General features: G+C 38.1%; 1 protein-coding gene across 3 annotated transcripts in view; it reads right to left on the bottom strand.

Moving 5' to 3' along the window:
• Positions 1-19,689, bottom strand: part of GLB1 (galactosidase beta 1) — a 103,589-nt gene that overhangs the window by 5,076 nt on the left and 78,824 nt on the right. For 2 of the 3 annotated variants that reach the window (XR_005648805.1, XR_005648806.1), the window contains exon 16: positions 9,486-9,581. The gene's annotated coding sequence lies outside the window, so the exon portion shown is untranslated. Of the gene's footprint in view, positions 1-2,203; positions 2,368-9,485; positions 9,582-19,689 lie in introns of all 3 variants that reach the window. The other variant, XR_005648804.1, reaches the window with a different exon arrangement.

Here is a 19,689-nt window from a genome sequence, read left to right as displayed (position 1 = left end):
GAGGTGATGGCTGCATAACATCGTACATTTTTAAGCGATTACTTTCATAATATGTGAGTTTTACCTTAATAATACTCCCACCAACAGCAAAAATAATAATAGGAAGTAACCCTATCAGTATCTGTCCTATAGTAGGCATTCAAATTATATTGAATAAATAAATATCATCTGCTTCTTAGGAGCAGGAAAAGTGCAGGATGATGTCAAAAGGCCATCTAACCTTTAGGGAGGTTTTTCCTAAGAAACTCACAACAATGTGGAACATATGATATAATTAATTTCTACTTGTGGAATGTTTATTTTGTGCCAAGCAGAATGTGAGAGAATAAAAAGATAAAGGAGGAAGTTCTGCATTCATTGAATTTACAATCCGGTGAAGGGAAACACAAACACAAGATCAATCATAACGCAAGCAGGGCAGATAATAATAATAGAGTTACAAACGACATTTGCTTTGGGACCCAAAGCAAAGGAGAAATGGATTTAATTTCAAATTTGTATAAATACGATTAGCTTTTGAAGTGGGCTTTGTTAAAGGAGCATGATTTTGATGAATGGAAGGGAGGAAGAACATTCTAGACTGATGAAATAGCATATGAAAAAGGCAGGGTGGTGTTACCAGTGTTTGGGGAGAGGTGAGTAGAATTTTGTAGTTAAAGTGAATATGTTTGGGATGGGGAAAAGGAGCAAACTAGGCAAAGATGAGAGAGATCAAAGAAAAATTATGGACCTAAGAGGCTCTAGTTTTGAGCTACTGAGTCAGCTGCCATCCCATATTAAACTGGAAAAGACCGTTAGTGGATGCTGCGGTGTGCCGTCCTTGTACCCCCTGTTCAGGACTGAAGCATTCATTCTACAGCTACCGGAAGTATTAACAGCTGACAGTTTGTCCCCTTTCAGGATTGTCCTCCATGGGTGCAGTTCACATCCAGTGACTGGACAATGATGGGAAACAAACACTTACCTTCTTGCCTTAATTTGGGACAACTTGGAAGAGCCGGAGCTCCCTCTAAGATTAGCTGAGGCCTCTACCTCTAACTTCCTTCATGCCCTGACAGGTGCTGTTCCCCAGAGGACTCCCCATCAAATCTGTATACTAATCTCTGAGTCCCAGAGTTTGTTTTCAGGAACCCCCATCTAAAATGAGACTTTTGGATCACATGTGGGAAAAGTGAGCACGTAATATAAATGGAAATTGACCTCAGTTGTGGGAAAATGAGGAGGCATAACCTTTGCATAAGGGATGTCCTTCATTCATTGCCCTGTGACCATCAGCCCGGATTTGACTCTTAGTTCCTATGCTTCCATTAGTCAGTCTCATCTTGGCTCCTATAATTTGCCAGCCTCAAACCCTGAAGCATCTTCCCTAAAACTGCTCTCTTTCAGTTATGGTCACAGCCCATGTCTATCTTTGGCCATGCCACAGCCACCTGGCATCCTATATCATGTACCTGTCAGTGACTTTCTTGGTTTAAATGGGCCAGACAGACCTCCACCCAATTTTGTGGTCACAATACTTTACTCTTTAAAAGTTTACGATGGCTCCAAATGTCCCTTTCAGAAATTCACCAAGTGCTTTCCTATATCGAAACTCATTTCAGCCTCTTCTTAAAGCAAATAAGGTTGGTTTTATTACTCTCAAGAAACCTAGGTCCAGTTTCTAACCATGAATTAGACTAACTCCACCAATGAGAACTATCATCTGACTATCTAGCAAAATGCTTAGCACAAAGCAGTTCTTCAATTATTTTTATACTGAATGAATGAATTTCCTTATCTCTTATCAAGTTCTCTGGCAATTCAAGTTTCTATTTCACTATGCAAAGTTCACCAGTCCTCTCTCCAAAATCCCCATTATGTTTCTAATAAAACTTTATGTGACAGAGTTCAAGGATTGATTGAATTGCCTCCTAGTTCCAGAAATTAGTGGGCGGTCTTTGGGTCAAAAATTACTTGTTTAAGACTTTTGGTATGAACATAACTGTGGAAGTCTGCGTTTTTACCTCCTCTGAGAAATCGTAAAATAACAAGAATCAAGAATTTGAAACCCACAAACTTCATTCTCGATCAAACTCGGAGAGATATATACTTTTTAGACTCCAATGTATATACTTACTGTCTTCTAAAAGCAGCTGATATCAGGCAAAAACTGTGTGGGAAAAGGGGAAGAAAGGGGTGGTGAGAGCGTGCGGCAGTGACGGACCTCAGAAAACACTACGCAGTACATTTCCTGAAGGGGCACGTTGTCAGGTTCAAGAGCTGAGATGAATAAAACCTTGGTCAGAGGCCTTCCTAGTCCCACGTTGGTTCAGAGAAGCAGAGGAGGTGGATTTGCCAAATTTCAAATTTGCAGGAGGCAGTCTGTCTCTGGGGCAGTAGAAAGAAGAGAACCATCGGGCTGTGAAAGCGGCTAGCCTGGAAAACTACTGGACGCTCTCCGTCTCCACACACAAACGCGAGCATATTTAACAATTTAAAGACAGACACTCTGAAAAATAATATTCACTATAATCAAGGTAGGAAAACTATAAAAGTATAGAAATACAATATTTCATTATCATGATCAAATATATCTATCCCAGCTCAAAATGCTTAATGGGGCATCCCAGAGTCATTTCAGCAAAAAATGAAAGAAGACAAGCATGTCTGCTATCACCACTTCCATATAACACCCACCACACTGCATGTAGTCGCTCCATTTTATAAGAGTAATAAATTAGAGGTATAAAAATTGGAATAGAGGGACATTCTACAAAATACCTGGCCAATATCCCTCAAAACTGTAAACATCAAAAATAAGAAAAGTATGAGAAATTGTCATAGCCGAGAGGAGCCTAAAGAGATAACTAAATGTAATTAGTTCTAGAAGAGAGAAAGGACATTAGTAAAGACTAGGAAATCTGAACAAAGTACGAACATTTGTTAATAATAATGTATCAATATTGATTCATTACGTACCTAACAAATGCTCCATACTAATGTCAGATGTTACCAATATGGGAAATTGTGGTATATGGGAGCTCTCTGTACTTCCTCCACAATTTTCTGTAAATCCAAAACTATTATAAAATATAAAGTTTATTTGAAAATTGAAAAAAATAATGTATCTCCAGTTGCAATGATAATATAGGGTAACTGGAAAACTCAAGAGAATCACCTGAAAAAACTATTATAAACAATAAGGTAATTAAGCAAGTTAGTAGAGGAAAATATTAATATATCCAACTCAATTACATATACATTTATAAATAACAATCGGTTAGAAGATATGATAAAAAAACAGACCCACATTTTGAAAGAGAATAGAAGAAATCTTAATTAAAAATATGTATTATATACCTGTAATATATAGGAAATAGATATAAAACATTTAAAAATATCACTTTAAATCTATTACTTGACTCCAAAATGATCTAGATGAAAAGGCCTAGATGTTTTTGTATAAGAAGATTCAATGTTATAAAAACATCAGTTCTTCTTAAGTTAAATTATTAAATAGAATGTTATTCTTCAAGACACATCGATGGTTCTTTTAGGCTACATAACACTGATTTAAGTTCATGAAAAATTAACAGGAAAGAATAGCCAGGTCCACTCTGAAAGAGAAGATCAATGATGATATATATATATATATATATATATATATATATATATATATATATAATAAATTAATATGTATATTAAATTAATTAGTTAATTAAAATAATATGGCAATGGACCAGAAAGTTGAGTAGAATAGAATGGCAAATCTAGTATTAAATTAAAACATACATGGGAATTTAGCGTATATTAAAGATCACATCTTAAATCAAAGGAGGGGTACAAAGAATTATTTATTTAAGAAGTGAGCCAAATGAACTGTTATCTGGGAAAAAAAATTAAGTTTGATTTACATGTCACACCATACATGCTTACCTTGTAAGTGGATAGAATATTCAAATGTAAAAACTGAAACAATGAAAGTTTGAATAGGAAAGGGGAGAATTTCTTGATAAGTTTGGCATGGACAAGGCCTCTCTCAAAATTCAGAAGCCATAAAAGAAAAGATTAATAAAGTAGACTCTGTGACTATAAAAATATGCATGACAAACACATCACCAAAAGAAAAATGACAAATGACAAACTGCGGAAAATAGTTACATGCAGTTGAACTTGTTTTCTAATAACTAAGTGGCACATGGATGCTTATTTCATATGCTCAGTACTTTTCTATATGTTTGAAATATTTAATGATAAAAATTAATTAGTGTCTATTCATACTATGGAATATTATGCTGTTACAAAGAATGACTTCCAGCTATATACCTACTACTGTGCAGAAATGTCCAAGTACATTTTAAAAACCTGGAAGGATAAACCTCAAATTCAAATCCCAAACTGTTAGCCATTAAAAAAATTTCCCCAGCTTTACTGAGATATTATTGATGTTAGTCATTTTATAGAGGGAAGAATTATGCTTTATAATTTCCAGGCTTTTTTATTCCTTTGAACAAACATATATTACTTTCATAATCTGCCCCAATAATATAGATATTGCCATTTTAGGGAAAAAAAGAGGGTGGCCTTTGTGATTATGGGAAGCTGACTAATGAACCATAGAGAAAAATTGTAAAAATCAGAGTTCACAGGTGAAGTAAGAAGGTGAATGCTCGTCCTGGTATGATACCTGCCTATAGAGATCTGTGGCGCTTTGAAGAGGATGCTGACTTCAGTCCAGGAGATGGGTAGTGGAGTTTACGGTATGAGATGTTTACAAGATAGTATGTAGGAGTCTGCAAAATATTTGCATTCCTTTGATTATACACGAGATAAACCAAAACTGTAACTGGAGCCCAGACAGGCAGGAAAAGGATCTGCATCAGGACTGAACTCTACAACCACTTTTCTATGGCTGCCTTGGTTAGAGGGATTCCTCCTAATTTTAATGACATTACCATGTATATGTTACATGTAAATCAAGTGAACAGTAGGTTCAGGTGGCACATTTTGTAGTTTAGCTGAGCTCCTCTTGGGGAAATGATGGAGGAGCAATTTGGGAGGACAAAGAGTCAGCTGAGGAGGGAATGGATTTAAATCGTAAATAAAAGAATTGTCCTTTGAAAACTTGAAGATCACAGACTTTTGAGTCTACCATTAGGAAGCTCTCCAATTAAGGTGCAGCAAGAAGTTCACAGTTTAGGGATCTTCCTGTTTTTCAAAACTCATTGAGATGATAGATAACACATAACAGGAGAAATTTAAAAGATAGTTGAGTTCAAAAGGCGCTATGGAAAACGATTTGACAGTTCTTTGTTAAACATATACCTATTCTGTGGTTCAGGAATTTTTTGCCTAGGTATTTACTCAAGAGAAATGAAGACCTCAGCCCATTAAAAGACTTGTTCAAAAGAATGTTCATAATATTGTACTTAATGGTGACAGACTGAAAGACTGAAAGTTTCCCCTTAAGATCAGGAACAAGACAAGGATGTCTGCTCTCACCACTTCTATTTATATTGTACTAGAGGTTCTTGTCAGGAAAAACAACAAAAAATGCACCTAGATTGGAAAAGAAGAAATAAAAGTATGTCTATTTGCCAACAACATGATTTTTATGTAGAAAATTCTAAGGAATCCATAAAAAAAAAGACTATTAGAGCTAATAAATGAATTCAGCAGATTACAGGAAATAAGATCAATAGACAAAAATCAATTACATTTCTCTATTGTAGCAATAAATAATCCAAACATGAAATTAAAAAAAACCCAAACAATTCCATTTATAATAGCATCGAAAAAACACTTAGGAATAAATTGAACAAAAGAAAATGCAAGGCCTGTACACTGAAACCTAGAAAACATCATGGAAATAAACTAAAAGAGACCTAAATAAATGGAAAGACATTGTGTATTCATTGATTTGGAGATTTGATATTTTATAGATATTTTAAAGATGGTAATACTCTATAAATTCATGTCTAGATTCAATAAAATCTCTGTCACAATCCCAGCTGGCTTAATTTTTTTTTTTTTTTTTGCAGAAATTGACAAGCTGATTCTATATAGAAATGAAAGGGACACAGAAGAGCTAAAACAATCTCGAAAGAGAATAATAAATTTGGAGGAATCATACTTCTCAATTTCAAAACTTACTACAAAGCTATTATAATCAGGACAATGTAGTATGGCATAAGGGCAGACATGTAGATCAAGAGAACAGAACTGAGAGTCTAGAGATAAACCCTCATGTTAATGGCCAACTGATTTTGGACAAGGGTGCCAAGATAATTTAATGGGGGAAAGAATGATCTTTTCAACAACCGGTGTTAGAACAGCTGGATATCCACATGCAAAAGAATGAAGTTTTACCACTACCTCACTCTAACACAATAAATTAAAATAGATCACAGAATGAAATGTAAGCACTAAAACTGCAAAGTTCTTAGAAGAAAATATAGTTATAAATCTAATGACCTTGGTTTGGCAAATTTATAGAGACAAAAAGTAGATTAGTTGGTTGCCTAGGGCTGGGAGAAGAGGGAGATGGGGAGTGACTGCTACTGAGTATGGGGTTTCTTTTTGGGGTGATGAAAAGATTCTAAACTTATATTTTGGTGGTGGTTGTACAATTGTGAATATACTAAAAATCATTGAATTGTATGTTTTCAATGAATGTATTTCTTAGCTCAAATAATTATAGCTCAATAAAAATGTTTAATGTTTGTAATAGCTTTATTCATAGTAGACAAGAATGAAAGTAATCCAATCATCCACTAGCAGGAGAATGTATAAACAAACCTGATATACTCATGCAATGGAATACTACTCAGCAATGTGGATGAAGGATTCATTCATGTATGCAACAATATCGATATACCTCAGGAATGCTATGTTGAGCAAAAGAAGCAAGACATAAAGGGCATGTATTGTATGACTTTATTTCTCTGAAGTTCTAGAACAGGCAAAAACTAATCAGTGGCATAAAAAATCATAGCAGTGGTCGCCTCCTGTGTGTGGTAGAGTGTCATTTGCAAAGGAGTACAGAGGAATAGTCTGGCTGATGGAAATTTCCTATATCTTATTGGGTGTGGGTGACCTAGGTAGATATATTTATCAGTTTTTATTATATTATACACTTAAAAAACTTGAATGTTTTATGCAAATGACACACCAATAAAATAAAAATAGTGCAGAAAAATGGTAGGATAAAGCATCTGTGAAGACCAGAACTGGGAAGTAAAAGCAAAGCCATGAGCAAAGCTGAAACCTCAAGTCTGCTGGGTCGAGGGACTTGAAGCTGGCAGTAGATCCTGTGAGATAACTGCTCCAAACAACATGGGGGGCTTGAAGCAAGTGGCTATGGCAGGGTAGGACTACCCCACCTCTGAAAGGAGATGGAAAAACTGCTGGTTGGCAGCTGTAGGCCTCATTAGGCTGGAGGATAAACACAGACTCACAACTAAGATTTGAACCAACCTCCAAGCCCATGGCTCAATGATCAGATCTGTGATACCCCCAAACCAGCACAGGATTTGAGATCTAACCATCAACATAAGACTTGGTTCTGGACAGACTCTAAGCTGCTAAGTGGAAGGATGTTTGGTTGGGTTCCCTAGAACCTGAGACAGGATTGTAGTGCAAGTGATTTATTTGGGACTGCTCCTTGGAGAAGGGAAAGGAAGGATGTTGGACAGGGAAGGGGAAGAAGCTAAGCAAGGGTGTGTTCTGTATTAGGGTTTTTCAGAGAACAGAACCAATGAGAGGGAGAGAGAGAGAGAGAGAGAGAGAGAGTTTTTTAATAAAGAATTGGTTCATGCAATCATGCAATTATGGAGGCTGACGAATGTCAAGATTTGCAGGGTGAGCTGGCAAGCTGAAGAGCCAGGAGAGCTGATGGTGTGATTCCAGTCTGAAGTCTGGTAGGCTTGAGACCCAGGAAAAGCCAATTTTCAATTTGAGTCCAGAGGTAGGAAAAAACTGATGTCCTAGTTTGAAGACTGTCGAGCAAGAGGAATCTTTTCTTACTCATGGGAAGGTCAGCCTTTTTGTTCTATTCCAGTTTTCAACTGATTGAGTGAGGCCCAGCCATGTTAGGGACAGCGACTTGCTTTACTCAGCCTACTGACTTAAATGTTAATCTCATCCACAAACCTTCACAGACACACCTAGATGAATGTCTGATCAAATGTCTGGGCATCTCATGGCCCAGTTATGTTGACATTTAACATTAACCATCACAAGTTCCCTGCATCAGCCTGGTTCCACAGGGGCTCTGGAACATGAATCGTACCACAGAATTATTCCTACTTTGAGGCAATGGGTCTGGTTTTTTGTATCCATATATCAGCAAGGCATCTCCCTAATTAAGCCAAGAGTAGATCTCCGGGGAAAGGAGCTAGGGAAGAGGTTCACCAAAAGGCAAAGGCTTCTGGGTAGGACGCCAACAACATTCAATACAGAGACAACGTCAAAATTCTTACACAGGGACGAAGGAGCATACAGCGAGACAGAGAGAGACAGAGAGAAACAAATTTTATAAGCTAACAGAAAATCCCCTATCCACAATGAGCATGCAAACCAAAATTCCATTGTCCAAGGAAGAAATATAACTCTAAAACAATGAACAAGATCAATAATCAAAACAAGAGCACTTGAGATGAACTCAGTGTAATAATATGGAAAATAAAATAAATATCCTGGTCTATTTTGAGGAAGTAAAAATACCCACTAACAAAAAACAAAAAGATTCTAAAACATTTACTGACATGAGGAAGGGCTGATCTCACCCAAAGATATTAGGAGTATACATACATATATGTGCGTGTGTGTGTGTGTGTGTGTGTGTGTGTGTGTATTTATTCTGAGGCCCCAGTTCTCCCAGAAAGCAAGGACTTAATCTCAATCAGTTCAATGTTCCACCCACTCCCCCTACCCTCAGTAACGCTTGGTATTACAATTTTGTAAAAGGGACTCTGGTCTTGGTCACCCATTGATTTCAGCACCTGCTTACATGCACCTCTTCCTGTTTGGGCCTCAAGCACCAATCCATGGAGTGACCTGCTGAGTTGATCCATTCTTGAATATAGGACTTCCACAAGGCTACTTCTCAGCTCCCTTGACCTTCCTATCAGGACACAGGAAAACTTCCCTCTTCTCCTGCTGTACTCTGTGTTCTCAGGAGCCTTAGTGGGGCTGTCTAGAGCCTTGGCTACTTCATGCTGTTCTAGATGGCATGGGAAACCATCCTATTGCTCTCACTCTGTGTCTGGCTCATGGGAACCCTTGGCTCACATGCAAACACCCATGCTGTGCTACTTCCACACTTGCACCATGATGGGGAACTTCAGGATCTTGCTTCCTCCCCAGGCTTGACCTTGGAAATGGTGGCTCAAAAGCACTATTTACTTAGCTCTCAAAACCTTAGTAGGGATTCTCTGGTGCTTCCCAGCCCCGAGGGCTAATCCATGGGAGGTGGTAGTGCCAGGACTTGGCTCAGGGATACTTACTAGCATCTGACTTTTTTGCTTTCCTTCTGATTCCTCTCTCCCTCTTAGCTCATGGAAGCCTCATGCCTCTCGGGGCCCCTTCCTAAGAAGGTGGATCTGGAAGAGAAAGGAGAGCATGTGTCATTTCAGGAATATAGATGAGACATGTTTAATTTAAAAATAATTAGAAATTCAGAGGTGGGAGTGGACAAAGAGGAAAGAAGCGAAGATCAAAGGATGATGGCCAACCAATTTTGGTGATGGTAGAATGTCTCATAAAAACTGGAATCCTACTGAGCTTAGGTTGTTACAGTGTAGACCATCCCTTGCCCAATCTCTTAAAAACCTCTGTAATGTTCTAAAGATAAAAAGACCCAATGTGGGCGAGGTTTATATGAAACTCAAGGGACTCAGTTCCACATTTGAGTCAAGATACTGCAAAAGAATGTGTGGGATGGTGAGAGAGCATTTGTGAGCTGAACTAATTCAGTGGAAGCAGAGGCAGAGTGTCTAGCCGGAGAAAACTAAGAAAATAAGCCCCTGGGGGTTCACAGGAATCTTGAGGAGGTCTTAAAGGTACACTTTATCTAGATTTTTAAAGAGAAAGACACCTCAGTTGACATCTATGTTAGGCATGCCTATAATGGAATGTGGGGAACATGTAGACCCACTCTCAATCTGTGAATGTCACCATGGAAGCATTTTTTTTTTTATCCAGAAAGCATTGATTGAGGACCTACTGTGGGCTAGATGTGCTGTACTGGTTGCCAAGGAAACAAGAATGAAAACAAGGATGAAAAATGGGACTTGTCATGAAGGCACTCTTGGTCAGTAGTAAACAAATAACTACAATATTACGAGGGGATGTAACCTGAGGAAGAATTAACAGCCCCTGCACTAATAAACATTGGGAAAACACAGCTCTAGGAGGACATGTGAGAGTTTACTCTCTGTTCTACCCATTTCTTCTTCTGCCATCAAGGCTCACAGAATGTTTTACCAACACGGCTCTAACCCACAAGTCTGGGTTTCTGACACAATGTCCTGGATATTTATTTATGTGTCCTTTGCCTACTTACAGAATGTAAGGTTCTCTCTTTTTTTTATTATTATTATCATTAACTCTTGCCTTGTGAGCATAGGACTACACTGCAAAAACTCCATGACTACCACAGTACAGTATCTCAGTTAAACTAATGGAAGAGTCAAGATAAAATATTAAGAACAAGTGTCACAAAAACAGGAAATTGCCCATTATCAAAACCTTTGGGTAAGATAACAGCCTTAATGTCCATAGATAGCATGAAAAACAACAGGCTCTTTTTCAGAGGGGGGCATTTTTTCCCAAAAAGACTGATTGTGAAATTCTTAGCACTTTTAGCATGAAGATGGAGGGGCTTTACAGACATGCTTTCTTTAAGTGGGAGTTGAAAAGAATAATTTTCCCCCACCACTTTCCATAATAACAGCATTCAAAATATTTTTTTCTAAGTTTTAAGAGTTGAGGCGGGAAATAAGTTCTTGTATTGCAGACTTGTGCAACAGAGGAGTTGGTGGGACTCTGACACAATAGGAATTTTGTAATAGTCCTGCAAAAAGTCTAAGCTTCTTTCTTCTCTTTTTTGAATGGATGAACTAATTCAAGGCAAAATACTCTTTGGGACAACTCAGCAGAGAGAGGCAGCTCTGCCCAATGGAGGCCTTGCTTGGCCAGCTGAAATAACTCTATATGAAATAAATCTGAGATGGTCATGAGAGGAAAGAAAAAGGAAAGGAAGGGAGAGAAAGAGAAAGGAAGGGAAGGGAAGGGATGGAAAGGGAAGGGAAGGTTAGGCCTGAGCCCTGTTTTTTCCCGTGCTGCTGACTGGCTGTGTGACTTCAAGGCTGTGTTTCCCCTCTCTGAACTCAAAATTTTCTGAATGCATGATGCAGTCTAGAAAGTTGAGTTCCTTTATTGCTTTGTCCTTCTGAGACTCAATAAAGTCAATGTGCATAGTCTGATGAGCAGATTCAGACTTTACTGATGAAAGGAAAGAGATTTTCTTTAGTTTTAGGGCTAAAACACATTCTTTTTAAGGAGGTGTTTTTATTCCAAGTTTATCAATTTATTAGTATGAAAGAAATAACTGTCGACTTTTTTGATGCTTTCTATCAAATGTACATTTTCTATTTCATTAATTTCTGCTTTTATTTATTTCTTTGACATTTTTTGGGTTTATTTTGTTAGTTTTATTTTATTACTCCTTGAAGATGCTCTGTTCATTAAATTTCATACTTTCTTCTTTTCCAATAAACACATTTAAGGCTATAATTTTCCTCTAAATACAGCTTTGGCCGTATCTCACAAGTTTTGACATGTAATACTTTTATTATTGCTCAATTCAAACTATATTTTAAAATTCTTAATATTAAACCATCAGTAACTTAGAAATATATTTCTTCATTTCAAATATATGGGAATATTTCGCTTAATTTTTGGTTATTGATTTCCACCTTAGTTGTATTGAGTTCAGGATGTATGTCCTATCTATTTTAGACCTGTGAAACTAATTGAGATTTGCTTTGTGACTCCAATGTATGCCAATTTTTATAAATGTTCCATAGTTGCTGATAAATAACACATAGTTCAGTTTGGGGGTAAAGCATCTTACATCTATCCATTAGGTTGTTTGTTAATCATGTAACTCAAACATTCGACTTAACTAATATTTTATCTCATTCTTCAATTAAATGTTAAGAGAAGTGTGTTAAAATCTTCTGTTATGATTTTGGATTTACTTATGTCTTGTAATTATATACAGTTTTGCTTCACTTGTTTTGAGACCATGTTATTAGATACATACAAACTTATATTTACATCTTTCTGGTGGATTAAAAATTATCATTATGATAAAATCTCTGTATCTCTTTTTTTCTTAAAAGATATTTTCTCTGATACTAAGGGTTATACCAATTTTTTTTTTATTTGCATTTTCCATCTTTTAACTTCCAATTGTTTGGTATACTATATTTTCAACTTGCTTTCTTGCAGAGAACATATAGTTAGTCTATGAAAGATCCATCCTAGCAATCTGGGTCTTTTAATTGTTGTATTTAGCTTATTTGTAGTTATGAAATTACTGATATATTTATGTATAAATCTTATTTCATAGTTTCTATTTATACTACCTATCACAGGTTACTTTTCCATTCATTTCTTGCCTTTTTTCAGTAGAGCATATTTAAAATTTGAAAGTTTAAAATAAATTTACCTATGCCCTTATTATAGATATTACCCCAAAAAGCCTCCAAATCAAACAACCACCACAACAAAACAAAGTAGAAGACTTTATTTATATTGGTCCTATCTTACAGTTCTTGTTTTTGTACATTATAATTTAAAAATGTGAGATTTACTAGCCATTATTATGATCATATCGTGAATTTAATATTTGTTTACATTTATGAACAGATTTACCCCTATTTTTGGTTTTTGCTCTTTTTTACATCCTTGATCCTTCTTCTAGAGTCACTTACAGACTTCCCTTGAGGTATGTGTTTAAGTATATTCTTTCGTGAGAGTCTCTGTTTATGCTTCTCAAAATATGTCTTAATTTTACCAACATTCTTGAGAGATAACTTCATAGGGTATAGAATTCTAGGTTGGTAGTTGTTTCCTTTCAGTACATTGAAGATATCACTATATTATCTTTGTTCTTTTATTTTGCTTTTAAGAAATCTTTCAGTCTATTGCCATTCCCTAAAGGTAATCTCTATTCTCTGACTATTTTTAAGATGCTTCTATCTGTTGCTGGTGTTCTTCAGTTTTGCTATGATATGTTTAGATGTGAAATTTTGTTTAATTTAAATGTTTGGGATTCGTTTGGCCTCTTGAATCTATGGAATGGCACCTTACATCAATTCCAAAAAATTCTCATTCATTATTTCTCCAAATACTATCTCTGCTGCATTTTCTCTATCTTCTCCTTCTGGAATTCACATTAAACATTTGTCACATCACCTTACTCTATCCCCCATGTCTCTAACTACTCCCCCTCCCCATCCTTTTTGTTTGTTTTCTATGTTACATTTTGTATTATTTCTTCTGATACCCCCACTAATTTTCTCTTCTATTGTGTCTAACCAGCTCCCTGACCCATACATTGAGTTTTAAACTTTGGTTATTTTATTTTGCAGTTCCAAAAGTTCTGTTTAGCTCTTTTACAAATATGTGATGCCCCATCATAGAGTTTCCTATCTTCTGCAGATATTTTTAAGGTTGTTTATTTATCTTTAAATATCCTAGAATACTTGTTTTAAAGTATGCTCATAATTTCAGTATCTGAAGCCTATGTGGATCCTTTACTACAGTTTCTTATTTATATTGCTTTGTTTTTTTGTGTGTATTTGGTTACATTTGACTGTAACTGTTCTTTGACCTTGAAAATTATTTAGGGGGATGTCTCAAGATGTAAAATGAAGGTGCCCTTAATCCAGAGATGATTTTAAATTTGCTTCTATCAGACATAAAGGGGCATTATCAGTCCTGTGTAACACTTTAATTCATTGCCTGAAATTACTGGACTATTTCAGTGATGCAAATTTAAACCATAAATCCCTGCCCTATGCTTACAACCTATCAGGGGTGAGTTGTTGGTTATTCCTACTTAGCTCAGCATCAAGGTACTTGTCTTTATCTTTCCTGAGAATTCAGAGAATGGAGTGTGGTTTCCATTTATTCCATTCCTATCCTGAGAACTGTAGCCACCCAGTTTAATGTGGGCTGGTCATCTATTAAATTTCCCAAATTTTATGAATGCTAGACATTGGCTTCTGTGCCCCTTGCCTCATGAACCCATCCAAAATAATTTTCAATTTCGCCTTCAGTTTACTTTGGATCATCAAATGCAAAAATATCTTAGAATCTTTTATCTTTCTTTCTTACTATCTTATCAGCTTTTCAATGCTGATAAGGATTGTTAATTTCTCCCTTTACTTCAATTGTTTTTTTCTTTATGTATTTTATTTTATGCATAAATGTTTAGAATAATATATCTTCTTGATGAATAGTAATTTCATAAATTTTATGGTTACTTTCTATTCCTAATGATGCTTTTAAATTAAAGTCTATTTTTTTTGTTTTGTTTTGTTTTTGGTATCACTTCCAGGTGGAAGCTTTAAGAGTCATTGTGTGATTTTCCACATTCCTTTTAGTCTGCTTTGGCAACTGTGGAAGGAATGTTCCAGGTGTTGACTGCTCTGTCAGTTTCCTAGTGTGAAAAAAAGAAAGGAAACTGAGACCTCCAACTGACTGGCAAAGGACATGTAGGAAGTATGAGAAATAAATCTTGTTTTAAACTACTATGTTTTGGTTATTGTTTGTTACATAACATAGCTCAGCCTATACTGACTGAAACAGAAATATTAGGCTAACACATCAAAAATATTATCCTCATTCTACAATCATGTAAGACACTTTACATCTAGCTTCCTGATTCCACTGCAGCCTCGTGTGTTCTCAACACTGTCCATCCCCATCACATAAATTTCTGTGCCTTGCTCTTTCTTAGCTCTGGCCATCTGCATATACTGTTAACTTTACCTGGAATGTCCCCACGCCCCCGCCCCCCCACCCTTCATGTGGCTAACTCTTACTCATCCTTCAGGTTTCAGTTTAGAGTCTTATAGCAGATGCTGATGATGTCTGTCCAAATATCCTTTATGGACTGGTGTACCCAGTCCCCAGCTTCTGTGAGCATTAGCTGCTAACAGCTCATAGTTGCCCTCTTCTCTTGTTTTTGGCCAATTCTCCACTACCTTCCCACAACACAAGTAGTTCTTCCTCCCATTCAGTGGCAGCCTGTACCCACTGACTGGTTGGCATGGCGAAGAGATATAAAAGTCTGGCCCCTTTGACTCAAGGTGAGACCAACTTTGTGATGCAGTTAACATGTCAGCCCAGGCTGACCTACTGACTGACCTCACACACATGAGTGAGCCAAACCATTAGCTGGGCCTGGTCCAGACCAGGACTGCCCAGGAGGAGAATCATGAACTAAATAACAGTTGTTTTAAGCTGAAATTAGTCCATTTGCTTATCTTTATTCCCCTGCCCCATATTCTCCCCTCACTCCCTTTCTCCTTATAGCAGCCCCTCTATGAACCAGATGTGCTCGAACCCTCATCGTAAGTTCTGTAAAACGGAGCCCCTGACTGCCTGGGCCTAGACTGTGAACCCCTCCTGTGCTGTTTAATGCTGTTTAGTATCCTGTATGGTGGTGCCCATGAGATTGCATTGAAACTGTTTACTTATCTCTCCTACTAACTATAAACCTCTTAAAGGCATGGACCTTGAAGACATGTTTTTATTATTATTGCTATTGATAGTAGCTCTATACTATTAAAAATAAAGAGATCGAGAAAGGAGATTGTAAAGTTGTTACCATTTTGTCCTCAATGCCTAATATATATTAAGTACTTATTAACAGTTGAGTGAACAAATGAATGAATGAAGGTTGTCCTTGACTTAACAAAGAGATGTAGGCTACAAGCAATTTTGTAGAGCACATTGGAGATTAATAACATTTTTGTAAAGAATAGATCTTGGAGAAATTTCAGGTTTAAAGACCAAGGACTTAAGTGATAGGATATCTGAAACGAAGAAGCAGCAATGCCAGTGTACAAAAACGTGGGGGCAGAAACTTTGTTACCAAGAGAAAAAGGAGCAGTTGAGATCAAGATAATGTTGAAGCGTCCTGCTCAATGAGAAGGGGCTAAAAGTTTGGTTCACAGCTGCCGTATGGTTTTTGCAGTCTATATATGTTACCACATAGGCAACATAGGCACTGAATTTTTATACCAGAGTGAGAAGTTATTCTCAAAAGCCTGGCTTTATTTGAATACCTGAGATGGGTAGCTCCTCCCTAGTTATTAGGAAGAAAAATTCTGATGTTCAGAGAGGAAATAAATCAGATGAATCTTCTTTCTTTCTATCTTCCACCTCTGTCCTCCAAACAATCAGAATTTCATCTTTAACCAGGTTGGCTTCTGGGAGTTTGTAATGAGACTGACATGAACATACAATAACCTCAGGACAGGGCCTAGAAGATGTATTCCAATAAATACTTGCCTATTGTCAGCTCCTCAGGCAATCATAGAATCTTTTAATAGAGAGTTAAACAGAACTAGTCCTATGCCCATCTAGCTCCTCTTTCTTGTGGATATTTAGTATATATAGCAGGTCCTTATCATCATTTGAATATCATCATTTTGTTCAATGTCATTTCATTATAATGCTGAGATGCCATAGAAACTTAACTCTTGTTTATATCAATTAGCCTATGGTAAAGTTGGTTTTGTTATATGTCATTTAGCCTTCAAGAACCTATCGACAATGTTAATAGAGAACTTACTGTACTGTAAAAGTCCCATCTAGTGGAAAGATTTGGCATTTAGGTTCTAGGCAATCTTAATTTTAGAATACAAAACCATGAAAGACTCATGGGGGGCTCTGGGAATGGTCCAAGGACATCTCATCTACTACAAATTCACTCTTTGGTGTGGTCCCTTGTGTACTTTACTGTATTCGTTCTTTGCAAATGTGTGTTGGTATCTACCAAGCATGGCAGAGAGTGGACAGATGAGCCTAGTCACTTGCAAAGAAAATTGTGAGGTTCTTATCATCCCAAGGGCTCAAGTTGATGTCAGTCTGCAGTGCTTCTCTGTCCACTCCCAGTCTCCTTGGTCACTGTGGAAGAGCTCCTTCTGGAGAAAAACCAAGAGTCGCCATTTGACTTCTCAGCTACAATTCCATGTAATGTCTTTCTGCTCACATCTTTCAGAGAGATCCACTGCTCACAGAACTTTACAGCTAAATTCTTAGAGAATTGACACTAAATTGCTGAGTGTCAAAGAATGAATTAAATCAGAAGAGAGGCTGGACTCTACAAGGGTGGGTTTTGTTGGCGGGGGGAGGGGGCCTGGCCATGGGAGCACGCCATCTTGCAATGTGGAGGATTCCTCACTTACTGATCTGTATCCACTGGGGCCCCACACATATAGGCCATTCTGCTCACCACACACACGTGCGTGCACACACACACATACGAGCACACATACAGAGTCTCATGGGTCATTCACCAAAACCTGGGGCCACAGCTTACACCAGGCTTGATTGCAAGCCAGGAAGTATGGCTGAAAGAAATATCATTCTTCTGTGTTTTGAGTTTTCGCAAATGGAATACAAAACCTCTTCCTTGCAGCTCAATCAATCGAGGCAACCTGCCTGTGGGAAAAAAGCACAGGATCTGGAGGCAAGCGTCTCAGTTACACACCCCCTCCCCCAATTTTGGGTAAATCACAATCCTTCTTACCTACCAATTTTCCTACACTGCAAATTGGGCTGCACGTTATCTGCTATATTTCTCCCAAAAATTCTTATTAAGACTCAGTGAGATACTGTATGCAAAATTAAATGTTAAAAGTACTTTACGAGTGTTATTTATTATTATTATTATTTAGCACTATCACAGGAAACAGTGACATGGAGATGTTTTGGTTGACAGTCCCAGCTGAGCTCAGACCTCAAGTCAGCCCAGCTCAAATGCCAGATATGTGAGTGAAGGAACCCCTAGATGATTCTAGTACCCAGTAGAGGCCCCAGATATCAAGGAACAAAGACAAGCCATCCTGAGCTTGTCTGTGCAAATTCCTAATTCGTAGAATCACGCACATCACAAAATAGTTGTTTTATGCCACTTATGCAAACTTGTTGAAGTGATCTGATAGGCAGCAACAGATGACAACCAAAACAGTACACAATGATGAGAAATGCCCTTTGGGCTATAAATTCAGTATGTTGGCACTGGAAAGTTGCTTAAGTTTTGAGAACAAGGAAGTGGAGCATTGAGGAAGTTCACACTGAAGTCTCTGCAGTCCAGACTCGATCTCGAGTCTTTCCCGTAGGCTCAGGCAGCCCCCTGACCCCCGGCAATGTCAGGTTAATGCTAGAGGGCCTTGAAGAGTGATGTACTTTCTCCCTTTCTGTGGAACCTCCTCCTCCACCTTCCAGCCTGTGTCCAGGTATTATAGTGGACTATGTCCTTCACGTTCATATCCTTTACCCAAGCATAGTGGCTGGTCAGAAGAACCAAGTTGCCGAACTGAATACAAAGGTTACAGGGAAAGGATGGTGTGTCCCAGAAGGTATTTCTTCTTCCCTTGTCTCTCAGGTTTCCACAGGGTCACTCATCTGCTTCTATGGAGGAATGCGAAGGGAAAGAATCAAACTAGCATTCAGTAAGCACCTGCTACATAGCAGGTGCTTTAATGATTTGATTTAAAAACCTCACGAGGTGGGAGCCTTACTTAGGATATAAAGAAATTGAGGTTTATAATTGAACCACTCGCTTGAGATCATGCTGACGGCGAGTGACTGTCCCTGAGTGTTTCTGGGGACATGTTTCTGTTCCCGAGTCTGTCCTGTTTCACCTGGGTGGACAATGCTGCTGGCTTGGGAGTTCAGAGGACTGAAGCTGTGGGAGGCTTCCTCGCACAGGGGAAATCCCCTTGGGACGCAAGTAGAGCAACTGTCTACTTGTAATCAGTTCAGAATCTTCACTGGGCGTTTACAACCAGACGGCTGTGGGTGTCCAGTTACCCAGCCTCGAGGCCAGAAGGCTGGAAGGCAAGGGACACCCCGGAAAGTAACGCTTTCAGTCAGACCAAGAACAAGTGCTGGGCTTAAACACTAACCACCTTACTCCAGTTGTCTGGATACTGACCACTCCTCCTAGCCCATGAGCGATTGGTCCCCACTAGCTGTCTATTCTACCCCAGCCCAGACAGAATCGCTCGCACTGACTAAAAAGGTAATTTTCAAAAATGACTTTTTTTTTTTTCTTATAAGGCAAGAGACAAAGATCACACAAGATCATTTCCTATTTGTGTCATCTGACAGAAGACATCTTGCTTGTTGGGGAAACAATGAAAAAAAACCAAACTCGGCTTAGAGGTAAACGATTTCATTCTGAATAAACTGGATTTGCTGAGAAACAAAGACAGACTGACTAACAGAGGCAGAGAGAGGAGAGGGGAGGGAAAGGGCAGAGAGTGGGGGGAAGAGGAGGGGAGGAGAGAGGAGGAGAGGATAGAGGAGGGGAGAGAGAGAGAGAGAGAGAGAGAGAGAGAGCGCGCGCGCGCGCGTGTGCCAGCGTGAACAGCCTGAGGCAGAGAGGGGATCGTGAGA

This window comes from Pteropus medius, unplaced genomic scaffold (assembly GCF_902729225.1).
Source record: "Pteropus medius unplaced genomic scaffold, Ma_sr-lr_union100, whole genome shotgun sequence".
Lineage (NCBI taxonomy): Eukaryota > Metazoa > Chordata > Mammalia > Chiroptera > Pteropodidae > Pteropus > Pteropus medius.
Note: the sequence above shows the minus strand (reverse complement) of the source record. Positions and strands in the feature narration are given on the sequence as shown.